The sequence below is a fragment of the Coturnix japonica genome, chromosome 2, assembly GCF_054131305.1.
Source record: "Coturnix japonica strain WE chromosome 2, WE-NBRP24, whole genome shotgun sequence".
Lineage (NCBI taxonomy): Eukaryota > Metazoa > Chordata > Aves > Galliformes > Phasianidae > Coturnix > Coturnix japonica.
The window spans coordinates 61,000,367-61,020,008 of record NC_140664.1 but is presented as its reverse complement, the minus strand read 5'-3'; the positions used below and the strand labels follow the sequence as shown (position 1 = coordinate 61,020,008).

The 19,642-nt window shown below is 38.7% G+C and overlaps 1 long non-coding RNA gene across 6 annotated transcripts in view; it reads right to left on the bottom strand.

Moving 5' to 3' along the window:
- Positions 1 to 19,642, bottom strand: part of LOC107309864 (uncharacterized) — a 44,321-nt gene that overhangs the window by 18,628 nt on the left and 6,051 nt on the right. Inside the window, exon 3 of one of the 6 annotated variants that reach the window (XR_014943489.1) lies at positions 2,178 to 2,782. The exons of 2 other annotated variants lie outside the window; for them this stretch is intronic. This is a non-coding gene — a long non-coding RNA (uncharacterized LOC107309864). Of the gene's footprint in view, positions 1 to 2,177; positions 2,783 to 15,486; positions 16,512 to 19,642 lie in introns of those variants that run through there. 3 more of the 6 variants (XR_014943486.1, XR_014943484.1, XR_014943490.1) reach the window with 3 other exon arrangements.

Here is a 19,642-nt window from a genome sequence, read left to right as displayed (position 1 = left end):
CCTCTCCCTCTGTGTTTACAATGGCTGAATCATTCAGGCTAAACATTTTTTCAGAGCCTCAGAAAATATAATCCAAATGGTAGCTGTTTGATAAATCTATCACTGACTGAAACAAGAAGCTATGCCATTGACTTCAGTTATCAAGTTTGAAACATTTTCCTTTTCTGAAGGAAGGAATCATAAAGTTTTCAACAAGCATTATTAGATAAGCTTGATAATAACTCCCTGAAAGAGGTAACTTGGAAGAAGTATAATGAGGAGACTCAAAAACAGAAAACTACACAGCCCACTTATGTTCACTGAAAAAAACAACAGAGCATAACTACCATAATGTTGAACAGGGAAATCCAGTGAATATTCAGGGTGTGCAACTTTTCTACTTCTACAATAAGTTCTTATTTTGAGAACACAAAAGTGGTTTCTGGAAGGCTTGAGATCCTCTCTAATTCTACAGTCCCATGCAGCCCTACCCCTATGTTTCCTGTAGCTGGGGACAGAACAGAACAGATATGAGGTGCACAGCCAACTTCAGCAGTTTTTTTGCTTTGACTCCAGTTAATTTGGATGAAATGGGCATCAGAGACCAACAACAACTCTTCTGTTCCACCACAGATTATTCCTGGGGCAGTCACAGTCTCTCTTGTGGGTACCTGCCGAGTTCTGCTGTGTCCAACAGGTAAATTGGCTCAGGGCTATTGTATCATCAGGACTTGACAAGCTCTCCTGAACATACTTGGCAATCTATTTAGTACCACATAAACACTTTGCTGAATACAACCCAAGGAAATAAGCTGGGAAGTTGAGCACCAGACACATTCTCAGGACTGCAGGACCAGGGGCCAAACACCTGAGTGTAAGAAGCATCTAATTTCTCAGAAATAAGAATGGGAAAGCCGTGTCCAGGCTGCTGGCCATGGTCTATGTAAACACTGCATTTTGCATCCTTGAGTTTCACAAAAATCACACAGTAACCAACACCACAGTAAATCTTAAAGACCAAATAAATGTGCGGTTTACCTCCCAAGGTCTCTCTCTTAGTCTCTCTCTCTTATTATCACCAACAATAAGGCCAGTGTTACAAAAACAGTTGATGTTGGCTAAGTCACTTGAGTGCTATTAAGAAAAGTGTCTCCCTCCCTGGGTTATAACTGAAAGAGCTTGGGAGATTTGAGTGTTTAGTTACTTTTATTAAAATTCTGATAAAATTATAAATGGCTTTTACAGTAGCAGTAGCCCCTTTGCGAAAACAAATAAGCCACTAGCTGTGAACAAACAAACCGAGGCCAAAAATTTTTTGAACATTTTTGTGTTCTTATCATCAGATTTTTAAATGTTTGTTTGTTTAAATGTTTTCATTGACATTGTTTAACTTATGAGGGGGTAGATGGTTTGAAAATACCAGTGCAACACTTGCCCTGAGATAAGTGTATGTCCCCTGCCCGTGGACAAGAATTCACATTTCTATTGGCAAGAGCAGTATGAATTCTGCACTGATCCTCTGGAATTTTGCAATTTTCTAGTTAGCAGCAGCATGAGATCTTCAGGAAAACCCTGATGGGGAATATTTTCCCCTTTTCTCCTTCCCTTCTTTTTCTACTTCTGACACCATCTGGTAAATTGGATTTTTGTATTTTTGCATAGCCACTCCTCTCATACTCTTGCTTCATGCTCTCAGTTATTTCATTCCAACATGACCATGCTCAGTGCTCTCCAATGCTCATGCAAATGTGCTGGAATTATTCTTTTTTTATTGGGTTACTAGGCACACCACTGAGGATGTTTACCAAGGAAGGAAAGCCTGATGTGAACCTAACAGACAAAGAGAGAATTGGTCCCAGATTATTTAAGAGTCTGGAGGAGTTTATATGCCAGAATTTCATCTCTGGTGAACAGTGCACTGAACTTTAATTGGTTCCTGCACAGTGTGTTGGGATTATGGAAAGGACACTTCCCAAAGAAAAGCTGCCATCAAGGGTTTCACATACATATGCACAAACGGCCTTGGAATTATTGCAGCAAGATTTCAGATCATGCCCCAATTCCATGTTGAACTCCAATTAACTCTTTTTACCAAATCCCATCTCCCACGGTACTCATTACATCAGTCAACTACATCCTGATTAATATTCCTTACCACAGGCTCTATCTGAAAACAGGTTCAAGTCTTAAGGTATTTCAAAGTAATATTGAAATCTTTTATTAGTGTCTTAAAGCAAAATCACAGAAAGCTAACTTTTAGGGCTACAGTGGATGCCTTCTTTTTCAAACAGGTAGCAAGAAATTACCTTATATTCCATGCTTATTTTTTATTTTGTTAGATGAGGGGCGAGGGCTTATTAAATGTGTTTCATTTCTGCTGTGTTATAGCTAATAACATATAGGACTATGTTCTGAGTAAAATGTATTATAACATCTTCTGATTCACTCCATCTCTGTTCTACATCGCTGATTTTTATTTTAACTTGCTTATCCTTGTGAGAAGACAAGAATTAAGTACCTGATCTGTCTGTATCTGTCAGTATTCAAATTTCTCCACTTCTTGCTCCCCTATCCTTTATCTTTCCTGTACATCTGGCCAGGCTGGACAGGGAGATCAAGTTTTCAGAGGTGGAACTGTCTGTGCAGATTTGGGAGCATGATCAGCTGAGTTGGGCAACCAGCCTTGAAGACAGGAACACTGAGGATGAAGCAGGAGGAGCAGGCACTGCAGACCCTGTCTGCAGGGCTCTCAGGCCCTGGCACCATGCTGGACATGACATCTCTGTCAGATGGGCTGCATCATCTAGGTTGGAAGAGTGGGAGGGAAGTTGGTTAATTCAGTGAAGGAACTTATAGGGGACTAAAGGGTCACAGTAAGCACGATTCATTAGTTCAGATGCACGAGAATGACTTAAATGTATCTCTCAAACTGACTTCAGTCTTACGTACTTCAAATAGATCTTTTCCACAAGGCATTTAATTGCTGTTTATCTCTTGTGCACATTTAATTAATTTTCATTTACCCATACAGAAATTATTGTTGTAATAAAGCATCTCCTCCTCAGTCCTACATTTTACTATTAACAAGAAAATTTGTAGAATTCAAGAATTCAAGAGGTAGCCTGTCCTGTGTCATTCATTCGGACCCTTCCTTTTCTGGTAATATTGCAAAGAAAACAAAACAAAACAAAATCACGTAACACGGTCAGCCTTGTGATGTCAAGAGCACTGACATACTGTCATCTCAAGAACGGTGTGATTAGCTATTTTCATAGCAGTGAATTACAATTGGACATTAGTTTTGACAGTAGAACTGATTCAAACTTATTCCTATAGACATAAACCTTTGCTGCTGATTCTATTAGTAATGTCTTAATTTTTGTCTATTTCTATGTATGTCCTTATTCTTCAGAATGACAACAAAAGGAAGAGATTTTCATCCGGGACAATTTTTCATGTTTCCATTATAATTAAGTTGATGATTTTAAACTCTGGACATGAGAAAGGTATTGTCAGTTGTGAACCTGTCTCCCTCTCTGATGACCAGTTATTCACCCAGTGCTGGTTTGCAAGAATAACTGGGCCTGGTGGAGTAGAGTGTGGTAAGACAAGAATCTGGTGTTCACTTTAATGAAGAAATTCATTCCTCTACCTGAAACTTTCAGAACTTCCTGACATTTCTAGTAACAATAAAATGGCATATGTTTTCTTCTTTCTTTTCTGGCAAAAATCTGAATGAGTTTACTTCCTTGTACATTAGGAAGGACATTATGCAGTGAAAATACTTTTCAGAAAATACATCACACTTCAGATTTACTGTTTTCTTAATGTAGTCATGATGAGATTTAGTTCATTTCAAAACAAACAAACAAATAAATAAATAGCAAAATAAAAAAGTTTAAAAAAAAATAAATTCCTTAGCTGCAAGGGATCTTTTTGTTCTTTGTTTTTACTGACTCATTGTGTTAGTTTTAAGATTCACTGATGAAGATACAAAAAAAATCTTTGTGTTACCAAGTGATTATCAGAAAGAAGACGAAGTTTTAAAGGCAGACTAGTTATGCGAAGATGGATCATATTGTATCTGGAGTACCCAGTTCAAAGCATCTGCAAACAAACAGGTGTTGTTTTTGGTTTTTTTTTGGAAGGTACTGTAGTGTAGTGCTGTTTTATTCTTTGCATTGTGATTTTGTGGTGTTTGTTCAATCCCTTTGAACATGAGTCCACACGAGTTTGACGCTGATCAGGTGTAATTGCATAATTTCCCAATGGGTACCAAGAAATCCTCTAGTGATCTAGTGAAGCCCTTCTACATTTCTTCACTAGGAGAGTGGTGAGGTTCCAGAACAGGCTGCCCAGGGAGGTTGTGGATGCCCCCGTCCCTGGAGGTGTTCAAGGCCAGGTTGGATGGGGTCCTGGGCAACCTTATCTTGCCAGGCAAGGGGGTTGGAGCTTCATGATCCTTGAAGTCCCTTCCAACCTGGGCCATTCTGTGATTCTGTGATTGCTGGGCTCTGTAGTTTCAGGCCATCACTCTTGCAGTACTTAGCCTTTCACAATTCCACCAGTTTGGCAAACACCCAAAAGGTATTTAGTCATGAACTCATTACAGATACAACGGGCAACACAGTGCATGAAACACCATACTGCCCACAGAATTCCTAAATAATATGTTCTGGAATGCTTATCTTAAATTCCATCTTGTTATTACTTAGGCATATTAAATTAAGTGGACTTATCAATAAATAACAATCAGAAGCAATGGGCAATGTTTTTTTCAAGTTATGTCATGGCACTCCAGATTTCATCGTATGTTAAAAGCATTCCATTCTGGGGGAAATATGAGAGATGAGGGGGGGAAGGGGAAAAGGCATTTTTATTAGTATTTGACAGCAATTCACGTTTTTGATGACTAGGCAGTGATACCAATCTAACACAACAGGATTATCATAGTCAAGACCAGTAGTTTCTACCCTATACATCACCTGTGAATCATTGTCTGATCTTACCCAAGATGCCACTTGCCACCACTTCCTTGACCCCAACTTGTCAAAATCACTTGCAAAATCAGCAAGTGGCCTGGCCCTCCAAATGCAGACATTAAGAAGCAGTCATGAAAGATATGTTTATGACATCTCTGTGCTTTTTTTTATCCTTTCATGAAACACATTTTAAAAAAAAACAAAACACCTTCTGTCACCATTTTAAAACCTGCCTTGTTGATTGGAAATTACTGGAAGTGTATTACTGTAATAAGAAACTGTTCTCCACAAATATATTGCTAAACAAGTTGAATATTGAAGGAGTGCTTATTTTCTTTATGTGTGAAAAGCAGAAGAAGTATACATAGGCTGCTCCAAAAGTAATGTTGCGTGACTAATTCTATGGAAACTATACCAGATACAAAGAGCGCATTAGCACCAATTGACAGAGCAAATTCTCAGCTACAAAACACTATTTTTCAACAGTCACCACCATGAGCAATGCATTTTCACCAGCGATGACAGAAACCAGTTTGTCAAAGTGCCCCTCTGCTGTCATCTCTCACACAGCAACAAAATGTAAAGAAATACTTGTGGAAAGGTTCACCCCCTACTGCCATACCACCAACATAAGCCTCTGATCAACATGATAAAATGTGTGGCATTACTTTTGGAGCACACCTCATGTATTGTAAAATGTGATCGTGACATTTTAATATGATTTATAGATTTAAAGAATTAAGTGAGATTAATGATCTAAGATTTAAAAAGAGCCTTCATAATATTTCATGCTTTAGGAAGCAGCTATTCCTGTCATACAATCTCTGTGTGTGGGAAGAGTGTGGGAGGGAAGTGTGCATAGCTGAGGGTCTTCTAAAAAGAGCAAGAGCTCTTCTCTGATTTACGGGGTTTTAAAGAATACAGTGTGGTTTTAAGGTCTTGGTTTTGAATTCATGCAGGATCATCTGTTCCAAGCACTAGGAAAGACACTAGAAGAGTTAATTAAATATGATACTGAGGATGGTGCGGTGAAAGAGGAGGTGTGAGTGGGTAGTAGATAAGGCAGAGGCAATATTACTGACTGTGTGATGTGGCATGTCATCAGTTATAAAATAAATAAATAAATTGGACAATCTGTGAGCTCTCCCTTTTGTTCTGTACTTAGAAGTTACCTCCTAGTTCACAAATATTAAAAGAAGGGACCATTCTGATACATTCAAATAGACACTATATTCTGATATCTCCATATCTTCAGAAATAAAAGACAGTGTAATTAAATATTTTATTGCTAACATTGCTGCTCACAGAGGCAATCACATGCTTTGTCTTGGACTGTAAGTATTCCTTTGTTGATGCACTTGAAGCTCTGCTTCCAAGTGATACCAATTTTGCTCCACTGAATCTCTATTTATGGCCAGTTCACTGCTGAAAGGAAGACTGACATTTTCAGTTATGCTGGGTATTTCCCATTGTAACAGCCTACTGTTTCCATAGAAATCCTTCAAAGTGTTTTAATAGAATGTGGGTTAAAAAGGAGTTTTGTTGACACATTTATTCTGCCAGGTTTTTAACAATCTGATTAATGTCTCTTCAATATTCTCTTCTTTGGAAAAAAAAGAAAAAAAAAGAAAAAAAAAAAAAAAGAAGAAGAAGAAGAAGAAGAAGAAGAAAGAAAAAGAGTGGAACAAACATACATGCTGTTTCCAGGGCATTTTCACTGTCCATTTTTCCCTTCTCATTTTTCTCCTCTCCGCTGCCCAACCCACCATCATTCTGTCCCTGAAAGCCCTTTTCTACAGAAAATTATCACTACAGTGGTAACAGAAAGGTTTTAAATGAGATACTGAGTGTTTTATGATTCATCAGAAAGTCTCCATGTCTCTGAATCAAGTTACTTACTAAACGGCTGCATTACAGGCAGAGTGAGATGTGAGTAACCTGTGCCACGCATTGTCAGAACTTTTGGAGCCCTCTGGAGATACCCACGTTGAGCTGAATACATTTTGTTTTAAGGGGGTGTTGATTTAAATGTTGGATGATTCACTGCCTCCTGCTGTCTCCTGCAGTGTGGGCATAATACTTGTACATTTGAATGCAGTTCTTTTTAATCTGTTTAGTTTAATGTCCATTCTCCTCCTCTTTGCCACTGCATGCTATCAGTTACCCTGTGAAATGATCAAACTATTCTATCATCTCATATTTGATCCTAACCAGGCTCCCATGTTGTACTCCAGCCTTACTGAGAATCATAATTCTAGCCATAAGCATCCTTGTAATTCTGCTAGGTTATTGTTACATATAGCTGTGTGAATCCCTCTCTTGCCTAATTATTTGTCTGTCCCTTTTTGGTATGAACAGAAAGAGATAATGCTGACAATGCAACATTAACTTATTCTATACTGACAGCTTCTAAGATTTGAAAAGTCTTTAGTGCATCTGATGAGACTTCCTTAAGAGCAACCAACAGGCCTATTTTTTAACCAAAGCTACAAAATTACTGAGTGATTTGATAGTGTTTGTTCATAAACCTGGAAGGTAATTTGAGTTCTCCTAGCTCAGAGTGAGTGGGTTCTCATTTGTTGTACCATTATGTAACTTGAGAGTTCAAGCTGCTAAGCAGAAATTGCTTGGTCTGCCAGGCCCTACAACAGTGAGCCCTACAGCCAGGGAAACAGGAGGAGATTCCTTAACTAAGCATGTCTTTGTTTGCCCTAAAACACCTCTTTTAACAAAACTTTTTCCTGATTTCTGGCTGCCTTCAATCACTGAGCATTTACTGTGTACTTAGATATCTCCTGAAGGTCCTGTGTTATATCCCGCAGCTCATTGCAAATGTCTCAGGCAGCACAGCGTATCTAAAATGGCACTGAATGCCTTATACATCTGAATCCCATCCCTTAATACTCTTTAGTAAAATAAAGTTTCTCTCACTGGACACTTTCTAAATTGGATAAATACAGGATTCCACTGTAACTTCAAATGATTCGTGGTATGAAGCTGCCTCTGGTACTCAGATTCCATTTCCCCCAGGGTGAATAAGACCCTTTTTATAGCATCAGTGTCACTGGATCACAAATGCTTTGAATCCCGAACACTTCTTTGACTATCCTGTATTATTTTCAATGTTATCAGAGTGAATTGGTGCAATTAGAACATAAGCCCTTCTGGCTAGGGAGATTGGCTTCTGCCTATCAGTTGCTAAATTCTGTACAGTGTATGTCAGAGACCAAAACTGCAGCTGACACACAGTGATGAGGAATACTCTGTGCTTGCCCCTGGAAAGTGAGGATTTTCATGTCTGTCTGTCACTTGGCTAGGGGGTGGCTATTGCCAGGGGAAATCGACAGCAGTAACAAGCAGTGAGATATGATGTGGTCATTGTGCAAATAACACCTTCATAGCACTCCTGTAGGGTTTTTTCCATATGGCTTGCTTCGAGTGCTTAACAGCAGCAAGTAAATGTATGGACTGCTGTTTAATTGCAGGTAAACTAAACAGATAGATTTATGGGGTGGAAAAATAAGAGAAAGAGCAAAGTAGCAAAGCCTAAAAAAACCTGGAGGAAAACTGAGAGTGGAAAGTCAATGGAGGAGACTGATGCAGCTCTGGAGAAAGAATAATTTGTTGTGATTTCTTACCAAGCCAATCCAGCAAAACTATACAAAATTACATTAAGAAGGAGAAAATTAGTAGGCAAGTGTTAAGCAACGAGAATATGACATCTCTGTTCTTGTTAAAGTGATTGTTACCCATTTAAATAACAACCAGCACGCTCTTGTCTGCTACGGGAACCCAGGCATGCAACCTTTTAAAGTTCTTACATCACATAAAATGGTCGATGAATAGCAGCAAATGAATTGTACAGTATGTATGGATGTTTATGAGAGCTTTCAAAAACCCTTCTAGGGTCTTCTGAGTTCCCTTACAGTTTATCTGCTACCAAAATTCTTTGCTTAGGTGATAGAAACAGCTTGTTAAATCAAATGCAGCTTTGTCAAGATGTGACAGAGTATAATGAAGTTAATAGTGATTTGGATTAAGGAAATTTTGATACTGATATTTTTGCTCTGACTGCTGGCATATATTGAATGACTGGATAATTCCTTTGCAATGAATAATGGATCATTTTGTCTAGCATACTGTAACATTATGCAAATAGATTGAGTGTGGCAGAAATACAAACTTTGCTATTCCTTCTTGTTACATTGGGCCTGTGCTGAAATGGAAAACATTAAATTCAGAGAAGAGAGAATAGATAGCTCTGGGATACAGATTTTTTAACAGCTTTGCCACTAAGAGCATATACAGAAGTTGTATGACCTGTTGGATTTTCTACATTTAGTCAGAACAGCACAGTGTTCAAGTTTTGCTTGCCCTTTGTTGTTTAAGTAGAATTAATCTCATCTTTGGCATCAATGTGCAAAGTTGGTTCAGATGACCTGCAAGCATCATGAAAGCTACGCGAGTCTAATGGCTCCTAACGCACTCTGAACATACCATTAATTCTGCTATGGCTCAGTTAATATCTCTGCAGAACTTACTTTGTAGTGCTTACCAGCATAATTACTGAAAAGTGTTTTCATATTCTCAACTGAAAACACACAGCAGCAATATGGAGGATTGTTGAATTGTACAAAAACTTTGGGAGAAGGGAATGTATTGATTTATCTGTGTTGCCCGGGGAAATATGATTTTGCACAATTTCAAAAGATCCATCCATAAATGAATAGAAGGAAATAAAGATTGTCCTCAAAAAGCCTGCAGATGAAAGCTGTAATTCAGAAGCTCTGAAGAATGTCAGTAGTGAGTATACTGTGAAAGTGCAAAAACTTTCAGGCCTCTTCCCTCCTATTCACAGTGTGGGATCTCAAGCTCAGTGGAAGCTATTCCCCACAGAAAGGGAGAAGAATGGATCCAACCACTAACTTGGATAATTAGATCCTTCCCTACACTGTTTTATTGACTTACACATTTGACTGACCACATAAGTAAATTTTGCCAAATATGAAAAAGTGGCTTCGCCTGTGAATTTGGTGGTAAGCTAAACTGTGCTGACTTTGAGCTAAAAGCAGCATATACTTTTTCCTACGCCCACCACTGCAAAATTATGAAGGCCTTCCACAGAAGTACTTTAGTGTAAGGCACACAGCACTCAACCACCCCAGTCAAGGTGCATGGCATAATGAGCACAGGTATGCTAATATGTATGTGACCTTCAGTCTGTGCTAAGAATGGCAGTGGTAGCTGAGCAGAAGACTTAGCAGCTGGAAGAAATATAACTATGGGGAATGAGGAACAAGAAAAAGAGCAAGAAGATGGGAGCCAGGAAATTTTCTGATGACCACTTTCTGATGCAAAGCATATGCAAAGCATATGCATAGAAGAGGTAGGTAGAATTCATCATTCTCTGGTTTGTCCTCAAGCATCTCAGTAAGAACTCGGTTTTATATTCACAAATGTAAGAGATGTGAATCTTGTACTGGAAAGGATGGAGATAAATGCAGATAGATGTTTCTGCTCTTAAAATACAATAACTATGCAGAGTTACCCATCCTCATGCTGACAGTTACACTCCAAGGAGTGGGAAGTACTGCTGGGACTTGCTGGGTGGTTGGAGATTGAAGTTCTTGTTAAGAGACAAGTTTTTGAGAAAGGCTATGTGAACTACGCAGTAAACTTTGTTCCTGAAATAGTACTTAACTTGGTGCTGCCCATTGCATTGGAGGTACTCCCACTGCCCTGGGTATTATGAGTGTCTCTTCCACTGGGAAGGGGTCTGGGGGCCAGGCAAGGGCTATTCATCCAAAGGGTCATTAGTTGTTCCCAAAGGCACCATCTCTCTGGAGGTGCTATCTGAGAGATCCTTTAAGGGGTTTATTCCTTTCAGACACTATTACCCACAAGATCATAGAATCATTAAAGTTGGAAAGACCACTAAGATCATTTAGTCCAACCATCAACAGGTGCCTATGACAACTCCTGATTATATCACTCAGTGTGACATCCACCATTTTCTTAAAAACCACCAGGGATGGTGACTACACCATCTCCCAGGGCAGCCTTTTCCAATGCCACACCACTCTTTCTGAGAATAAATTTCTCTTCTGAGAAGAAACCATCTTTCAGGTAGTTGTAGAGAATGATAAGGTCTCCCCTGAGCCTGCTCTTTTCTAAACTGAACAATCCCACTTCCCTCAACTGCTTTGTTGCCCTACTGTGGACACACTCTGAGGAATCTATGTCTTTCCTGTAGTAAGGGGCCTAAAACTGAACACAGTACTCAAGGTGTGGATGCCTATAACCTCACTCTTTAGCACACCTCTGCCCCTTAAGGACATGACTAAGTCCTCACCAGGTTTGTGTACTATGAGTTCATAGTACTTTTAGTAGCTTAGAATCCTAGCTTCAGTCTGGCTGAAGGAACTCTGTGGCTGCTTCTGAGTGCACACCAGCTTTATGCTCCCAACTCCTGTAAGCATCTCTTTTCTCCTTTGAGATCAACACAGCCTACAACTAAACATTGCTGCAAGCAGTTATTAAAATAGATCTGACATAGAGAGCAGCACAAGTTACAGTAGATTATATTTTCCGTATTTATTGTGGGTTACTGCAGATGCACTAGCTTTCCGCTCTTAGTACAAAACGTATACATGTGTTTTGCTTGCAACACCTTTTTTCTTTTGCTTGCCTTAAAGTGACTGATTTTTGTGTTTCAAAGTAGTGTAAACAAACGCAGTGCCTGAGACCTTTTGCAGTACTTATGAAACCCCTCCCAAGTCCATCTGTCCTTTGCAGTAGTTCCAAGCCACAAAAAGGGGTGTGTATTAAAAAAAAGGGTGTGAGCTTGTGTACAGATAAAACTATATATATATAGCTTAATAATGTTTGAGCTTGTGTTCTACCCATGAAATTTTCCTGGAAAATCCTCATTCTAAACTTTCTTAAACTTTTCCCTAAAAAATTAAAAATGAGGCTTCACGTGTAGTTGCAGTTTTGTTATCTGAAGTGGATACCTTGAGCAAATGCAGTCCTTCTTGAAATAAATTAATTTGTGGGAAGGAAAGGACTGAAACAAGGACTGAAAATTGGGCAACGCCTCCTTTTTCTTTTGCGGTAAATCATTATGTCAGAAAATCAGAGTAACAAAGATTCCTTCTTATCCCCTCAGCTTTCCCCTCCTCCCCTTCCAAGTGTCCCCCCTAAATATGCCACCTACAAAGGTTTTTAGGCATGTATAATTTAACAAATGAGAAAATTTATCTTTACAGTGTGACAGACTTGTTTGGAAAACAGGGAAAACTTATTACTTTGATACTTCCTGGTTACATTCTAAAATTCATAATTTCAGTAGCAAAGTCTCCGTATTTCAAATATTTGAATCAGAGAGTTGCAGCTGTGATTAAATGTTTATGGAAAATGTGGTCCTTTTCCCTGCTGAAATTTTAATGCTGATGAAAAAATCTACCACTTTTTTCAGCAGATCTAGTGCCATTTTATTTAAAAATGACAGTATCATCATACCAGACCCCTGTTAATGCCCTGTGTTTCTACAACTAGTGATATTATGGGGATGGGATTTGTTATTACTCTGGATGAGACAGCACTCCTAAGTACATTTGTCCATAACTAACTTGAATAGTGTACTTGTTTGATGCTATGAGTGCTTCTCCAAAAGAAAAGCCTCCTATTTTATTATGTTGGCAGGTAACATCAGAAGCAGATGTTGGTAATATGGCAGTATAAGTAAGTTGAAACTTCCTACTAATATGCCATTACATTTTGTTTCTGTGTGACAGATGTCAGCAGAGGGGCGGTCTGACAAAATCGCATTTGACATGGAAGTCCATATGAAGCAATGAGGTGTCACTGAATTCCTCCATGCTGAAAAAAATGGCACCTACTGCATTCATCAACACTTGCAAAATATTTATGGAGACCAAAGAGTGGATGTGAGCACGGTGAGATGGTGGGTGGTTTGTTTCAGCAGCGATGCCAGTGACATGAAAGACAATCCATGTTCCAGACAGCCATGAATATTTTCACAGGCGAGGCATGCGGGCTCTTGTTCATCACTGGCAAAAGACCATAGCTAATGGTGGTGATCATGTTGAAAAACAGTGTTTTGTAGCTGAGAATGTGCTGTATCAAATGATATTAATGTGTTCTTTGTATCTGTTGTAGTTAACATAGAATTAAATAGGAGGCATTACTTCTGGAAGCATCTGCATATAATACTGGTTCTTTCCAGTACCACCTATGAAGTGACATTTCAGTACTTATATATGAATTAATTAGCAGTTTGTTCTTCCTGTCTGTTCAAAGATGTGATGTGTAAGGTTGTCTGAGAATTAGTTATTGATAAGAATTTAGAACAACTTAATTGTCATACTGTAATAAGTCTATGGGGAGTTTCGTGAAATTTCATTATGTCTGAAGAACATTCTAGGTAGGAGATGCAGTCATGTTTCCCTCAAAATAAATGACAGAAATGCAAATAACAACATTAGGAATTTTTTTTCAACAAGCCTTTACAGTACTTTCTCTGTTCTGCAAATTTCTTGTTAAGGTGATTTGAATGATACTTCTAGTTTCACTTTTTATCACATAGTGCTATCATTGAATGAAGCCTGGAAATGTAGTGGGAATGTAACAAGAATTATATAAATAAGTAAAGAGATGAACAGCAGAAAAATGTTAAGATCACTTTAAAGCCTCCAAACTGAAAAAAAAGTCCGCATTCAGTTTGATTTCTAAGGTGAGATATTCATCTGTTCTTAATTTATCCACACTAATACAACCTTCTCTATTCAGCTCATCATATCCTGATGAATATTACATGAATAAATATTGCTACATATATACACTGTGAATACAAAAGTAGTTTATAATTCCCCAGAAAGGTTATATTAATAGTACAGTGTTAACCTCCATGGTTTGAGTCATAATTAATTGTTACTGTACACTTGTGAAACTCGAGAGAATGAAGACGAGAGGAGGCAGAAAATGGGGGGGGTGGGGAAGAAAAAAAAAAAAAAGAGGTAGTTGCATTAGAAGAATAAGTTCCTCCTAGTCTGAGCAGGAAGCTGATAATACTTGCTAATGTAGTCATTCATTAAAATAGTCTTCCAGATGATTCAGTTAGATTTTTCATTGTGCTCTAGCTATTAACAGAAGCCACCTGAATTTCTGGATGAGAGTCCACTCTGTGGCGAGATAAAACATCCAGAAGCCTCTGTAATGGCGTAAGTTTACCATTGATAGGTTTCAACCCTCATATTCCCTTTTCATTTTTACAATATATTTACTGCTAGGGAGGGGTTAAGGAGTAGGTGGGTTTGACATATTACCCATTTGTTGCTTTACAACCTATTAAACAGAAATATGTGATTTAGTTTAAAAAAACAAACAAAACAAAAAACAAACAAACAAACAAAAAAAACCAAACAAAAAACAACATAATCTCATCCATAACATTAAGTTGCATGATGCACACCACATTAACCTTCATGTGCTGTCTCCAAAGAGCCTGCATAGAAACATGGGCACAGGAGGTCAGTAACAGGACCAGGAGTGAAATTTGAATCTGCAAAATACCACTCAGAGTCCCTGTATTCCTCCATCACTGTGCAAACTTACTCTGTGGGCAATAAAACCGAGGGGGAGCTCTGGCAGCAAAGCAAAGGGAATTCTCTTCTGAGTGTGTATCTGCATGGACTGGGCAGAGGAAAAATCTGGTGAACAGTGGAAAGCACCAGTGAATAAACACTAATATAATACTTGCTCTGAACTCTTCTGAACCCTGACAGTGGCAATTAATTCCCAAAGAATACCTATTTGTTATTCCACCCACTGCTGTGCTATAGTCGACACTGAAAACATATTAGGAAAGTGTATGTAATGTTCAAGGCATCTTCAGAAGTAGGAAAATCCAGACTGGGTTGCTCAACCACCTTTTCTACCAAAACACCAGCTGGAGAGGAGCTTCTATTTATTTGGAACTCAGTGTACTAGTATGAGCTTGAACAGATGAAGACTACAGAGAGCCAAATTGCCCTTTCACACCACCTTTACACTTGTATAACATCACCAGCTTCCACACCATGACATGACAGATGAGTGGGTCTGTATTTCTGCACATAGGGAAATAAAAACTTTTCCACTGTTATGTGGGAATTGCTGTGGGCAGGGGAAAAAAGAGGAAACACAATGTACAAAGAGTCTGGAAGCAAGCAAGCATCAGGAGAGGAGGCTTGTAAGGGGGAAAGCTCCTATGTCAAGAGATCTCAATGCTTGGTGTGCTTTTCTTACGTACTGTCATGTCTCCAGTAAGCAACAAATATGTATTCGTAGTTGGTGATTTACCATTCCTGTCCAGTTTAGGATGCGTGAACATAAAAGCACATACTGTAAGTAATTTGCTCACAATGCTGCAAAAGTTTTGGCATTCACTTCAGAATTAACAGAGATACTTGAAACTCATTTTGGGTTGGTGGGCTTGTTTTTGTTTTTGTTTTGTGTGCGTATGTGTGTGTGTGTGTGTGTGTGTGTGTGGATGTCACTCATGCTTATCTTTCAGTGTTGTAAAGTGATTTTTGCAAGAATTTTCATGGTGTCTACACAGATTCATTCAAAAGTAATGCTTTCCACTTATTTCCACAAAATTTTCCACTAAACAGCAAGAGATACAAAGAGAACAACAAAACTATTTGATAGAGGAAATTCTTAACTACTAAGCATTGTTTTTCAGGATAGTCAGTGGGTGCAGTCTCTTGTACAAGGTGGGATTCAGTTATACCCCTTTGCTTCATATGAGCTCGCATGTCAGTCACCATCTGATCAGACTGCCCCTCAGCTGCCATCTTTCACATGGCAACAAAATGCAATGGGATACTGGCAAGAAGGCACAACCCCTACTGCCATACCACCATGATCCACCTCTGATGTCACAAGTGAACATAACAAAATAGGAGGCACTGCTTTCAGTAGCCCTTGTACTTATGAAAATAGGAAATGAGGAATGTATCTTTCATGAACAGTGATACCACCACTTTCACTTTTCCTTTATCCACCTCCAGTGAAAGACTGTCCGGATTGTGCCACTTCACAAGATTCATTTTGCTCTCTAGGAAAATATCAGTTAGAGGATACGTATATTACACCTTAAACTCCTGATAATAAAATTAGCACAGCGTATCAGCCTTTGTATTTTCAGCCAGAAAAGCACACAGCATCAGACCACTTCATTAGTGGAACACAGTTGTGAATTTCTGAAGCATAAATTAAATCTCTCCTTGCTGCCTTTATCTGGCTCTTTAGGCTACAGAGGAAATGTTACTGAACTATTCATTTGCTCTGCAGAGCAAAACTGCTATTTGGAAAATCTCCAGCAGATGCAGAATCAGGCTCCTGGGGGTGGCTCTGAAGATCTTGCTGCTCTTCTTGAAGTAATGCAGTGGCAGAGCGCTGTACCACATGTAGGCATGGCTGGGTTTACCTCTGTGCAAATCCTTAGAGTTCCCCAGGGAAGAAGTCCTCTCTCCTCTAAGACTGCTAAGAATGAAAGCCTTAGTTCAGTCAAGGTTGTTAAATCCCAGCCCCACCAATGGAAAGCTAATAATAAATAAATATTAATCCGTCTGTAATTTAGAATATAATCCTAGTGCTATACCCTTGACAGCATTATTCAGTGCACTAAGTTGATTTACATAGAGACAGTATAGACAGCTCCTTGAATACCCCATTCAGGGCTTAGATTTGCTGGGAACTCATGTGTCCCGGTGGCGCAGTGATAGGAATGCTGCCTTGCAACACTGGGGCCCGGAGTTCGAATCCCCCCTGTGGCACAAGTGGTAGAAGTGCCGCTCTGCTACACAGAGGCTCTAATCCCAGGGGTTGGACTTGATAATCTCTAAGGTCCCTTCCAACTCGCACAAGACTATGATACTATGATTATGGCCCCATATATGTCAAGAGAAAGGCGATATTATACATTGATCTACAGGGAAGCATGTCTTATCAAACAGACAATAGAACATCATGCATTTCAGTTTGTAAAACTGGCATTTTTACTAAAAGAAGTCAATTTAATTTAGAGCTTTAGCAGAGGACATAGGCAAATATTTTCCAATTCATTAGGCCACAGGCCCAAAGCATAGAAATAAATTCTTCTGATGAGTCCTGTCACCATGTTGTAATTCCAACACTGCCATTTTTTGAAATGAAGCAGACCTATGCCCCCCTTTGCTCTACCAATGCAATCCCAAATGCTTCCCAGGAGAGTTTCCCAGGGCTGTCTGCAAGGCTGCACCACGGTGGGAACAATGTCACATGGGAGAATGTAAGGGGTGCTGTGCCCTGAGTATCCAGTGAGAATTATGAGCTATTGAATCAGGAAAACAAGCTATTTTCAGTTCATGCTCTCTCCCTGGTTTTCTTTTCGATGCCCACTCAGATAAACAAAACAGTTTTGCTTTTATAGCTCTGGAACAAGAGCAAGGTTTGAAAATCTGAATATGAAATGTAAGTATAAAAAAAATAATAATAATAGAAAATCACAAAATAAGTACTGCAGCTTCTGACTTTAGGAGGGAGGAGTTCTATCATGTGCTGCCTATTGGAGGGGTTTCCCTTCCTCATTGTGCCAACTGGCAAGCCTCTTACTGAAACTTCAGTGTCAGTTTTCAATATTACTACCAAAAATCAGTTGGCTGTGGTAATCCTTTTGTTTAGATAATTACAATCCACTGTAGAACGAAAGATTTACATCATCTGCAAAAGTGTGCCAGTTTGTAATAAGTGCACGGAGTTTGATTTTTTGCTGCTGTTGATGACATTTTGCTTTCAGCCATTCATAGCTATAAAGGAACAAAATCTCATCATGAAGCTTACCTGGGGACTGCATTCAAGTTAGACATTTAGAACCAAATACTGCTAAGCTCTAGCACTGTTGCTAATTATAGCTGAGTGTTATCTCATCTGTACTGTGAACTGGTCACAGGGGTGGGTGCATACTTTCTGCATTTTTCCTCTGTTTTCATGTGCATCCTCTGTTTTCCTCTGTTTTCATAATGCATCAACAATGCATTATGAATTTGAGAACACTTTGTTTAAGCATAAATTGTGCAATAAACGGCTCGCTTAAGAGGGTGGAGCGCACAGCTTAAACCACAAAGATTAAGAATTTTTTTTGAGGTTTTTTTAGGTCTGACTAATAATTACACAATGAATAGTGGCTTTGTTTCAGTCTCTCATAGATACAGTGATGCAGGCAGGTGTCTGGTAAAGTCAGAATTCTTGTTCATTATTTCTTCCCAGATATTAGATCGAAAGGGAAACCCATGTGATACAAAACTGTACACAGTAATCTTCCCTTCTGCTGTCCGGCTGCGTTGGCCTCACTGTCATTTCAGTCATTTCTAGTAACAGTGTAGAAATGGTCATCATTTCATTTCAACGAAGCACTTAAATAAAGTGGAAATAAGAACTGTTTGTGCAACAGTGTCCTGGGGAGTGAATTTGGAATTCATCTCCTTCCAATAAACAAGTACTGAGTCCATAAAAAATGAAGCCATATACACACTTTTTTTTGCAGTAGATATCCAGGCTGTATGAAATAATACAGTTATTATCCTCATGACTACTTTAATTTCTCTTCTGACAATGCTGATCCAAGTATAAGCACTACTCCACTAGATCCTTCAATTGAAAATACAGTAAATCAGAATGCTTTGGCTAAACCCAAGTAGATTAGTTACTGAACTCCATATTAGTCATTCTAGTGTTCTTACTAGTTGCTTACTGATATAGAAACAATTCCCTATGACAGTCCCCTGGTTAGCAGGATTCTTGTTTGCATACCTAACTCTCTTTGTCTATATTCTCATTACAACCAGTGAAAGTGTGCAAATGCTTGAAGCTTTGCACTTTGAATGCTGTTTCAGATCTCTACACTTCAAACCAATGTAGTATTTTCACTGATGATAGTAAGAAGTAGATGAGAATTCTAAGTATGGCAATAAGTATATTCTTCCAGGCAGTAATATGTTGGGGGATCCAAATTTGCCTTTAATGTGTGTAACCTGAATATGCCTATATTTTTGTTCAACTCTTTTGCAAACTATGTTAGCTGTGCTAATACAGTTTTTGTGGAAACATTTTCAAGGAAGGAGATCTATTTTAATTGTTCTCTTTTAGAGCAGCAAATAGGTACTTACATCTTGGAGCAAGGAATGTCTGGTTTGGGTTGGTTATATTTTTCTGTCCTTTGGTCAACATGCAACCGCAAATATGCATATGTATTATGTAGAGTCGTTAGGGTTTACTTGGTAGAAAGCTTGGTTATTTATTCAGTTTTGCCACAAAATACAATTCCTGTCTTTCATAGGAATGTCCACATTTCTTCTGTGCTGATCTGGTTAAAAAGGCACATGATTTCCTGCAAATTATGCATTTTGGTGGTTTTTTTTCTTTCATCTTTCTTTGATAATTTGTCAGAGAAACTTTCCATGTTCTAATTTTAAATACTCCTTGGGATAAACGAATAGGATGTGAAAAGGAAGTTTGTCTTATTCAGTAGCCACAAATAAACATAATTGGAAGTTTGTGGAAGGACATCTTGTTGGTCTGAGTCTGGATGCAGAATTGTAGTTGTTAATGTGTTGGCGTCTCCTACAGTATAAAGA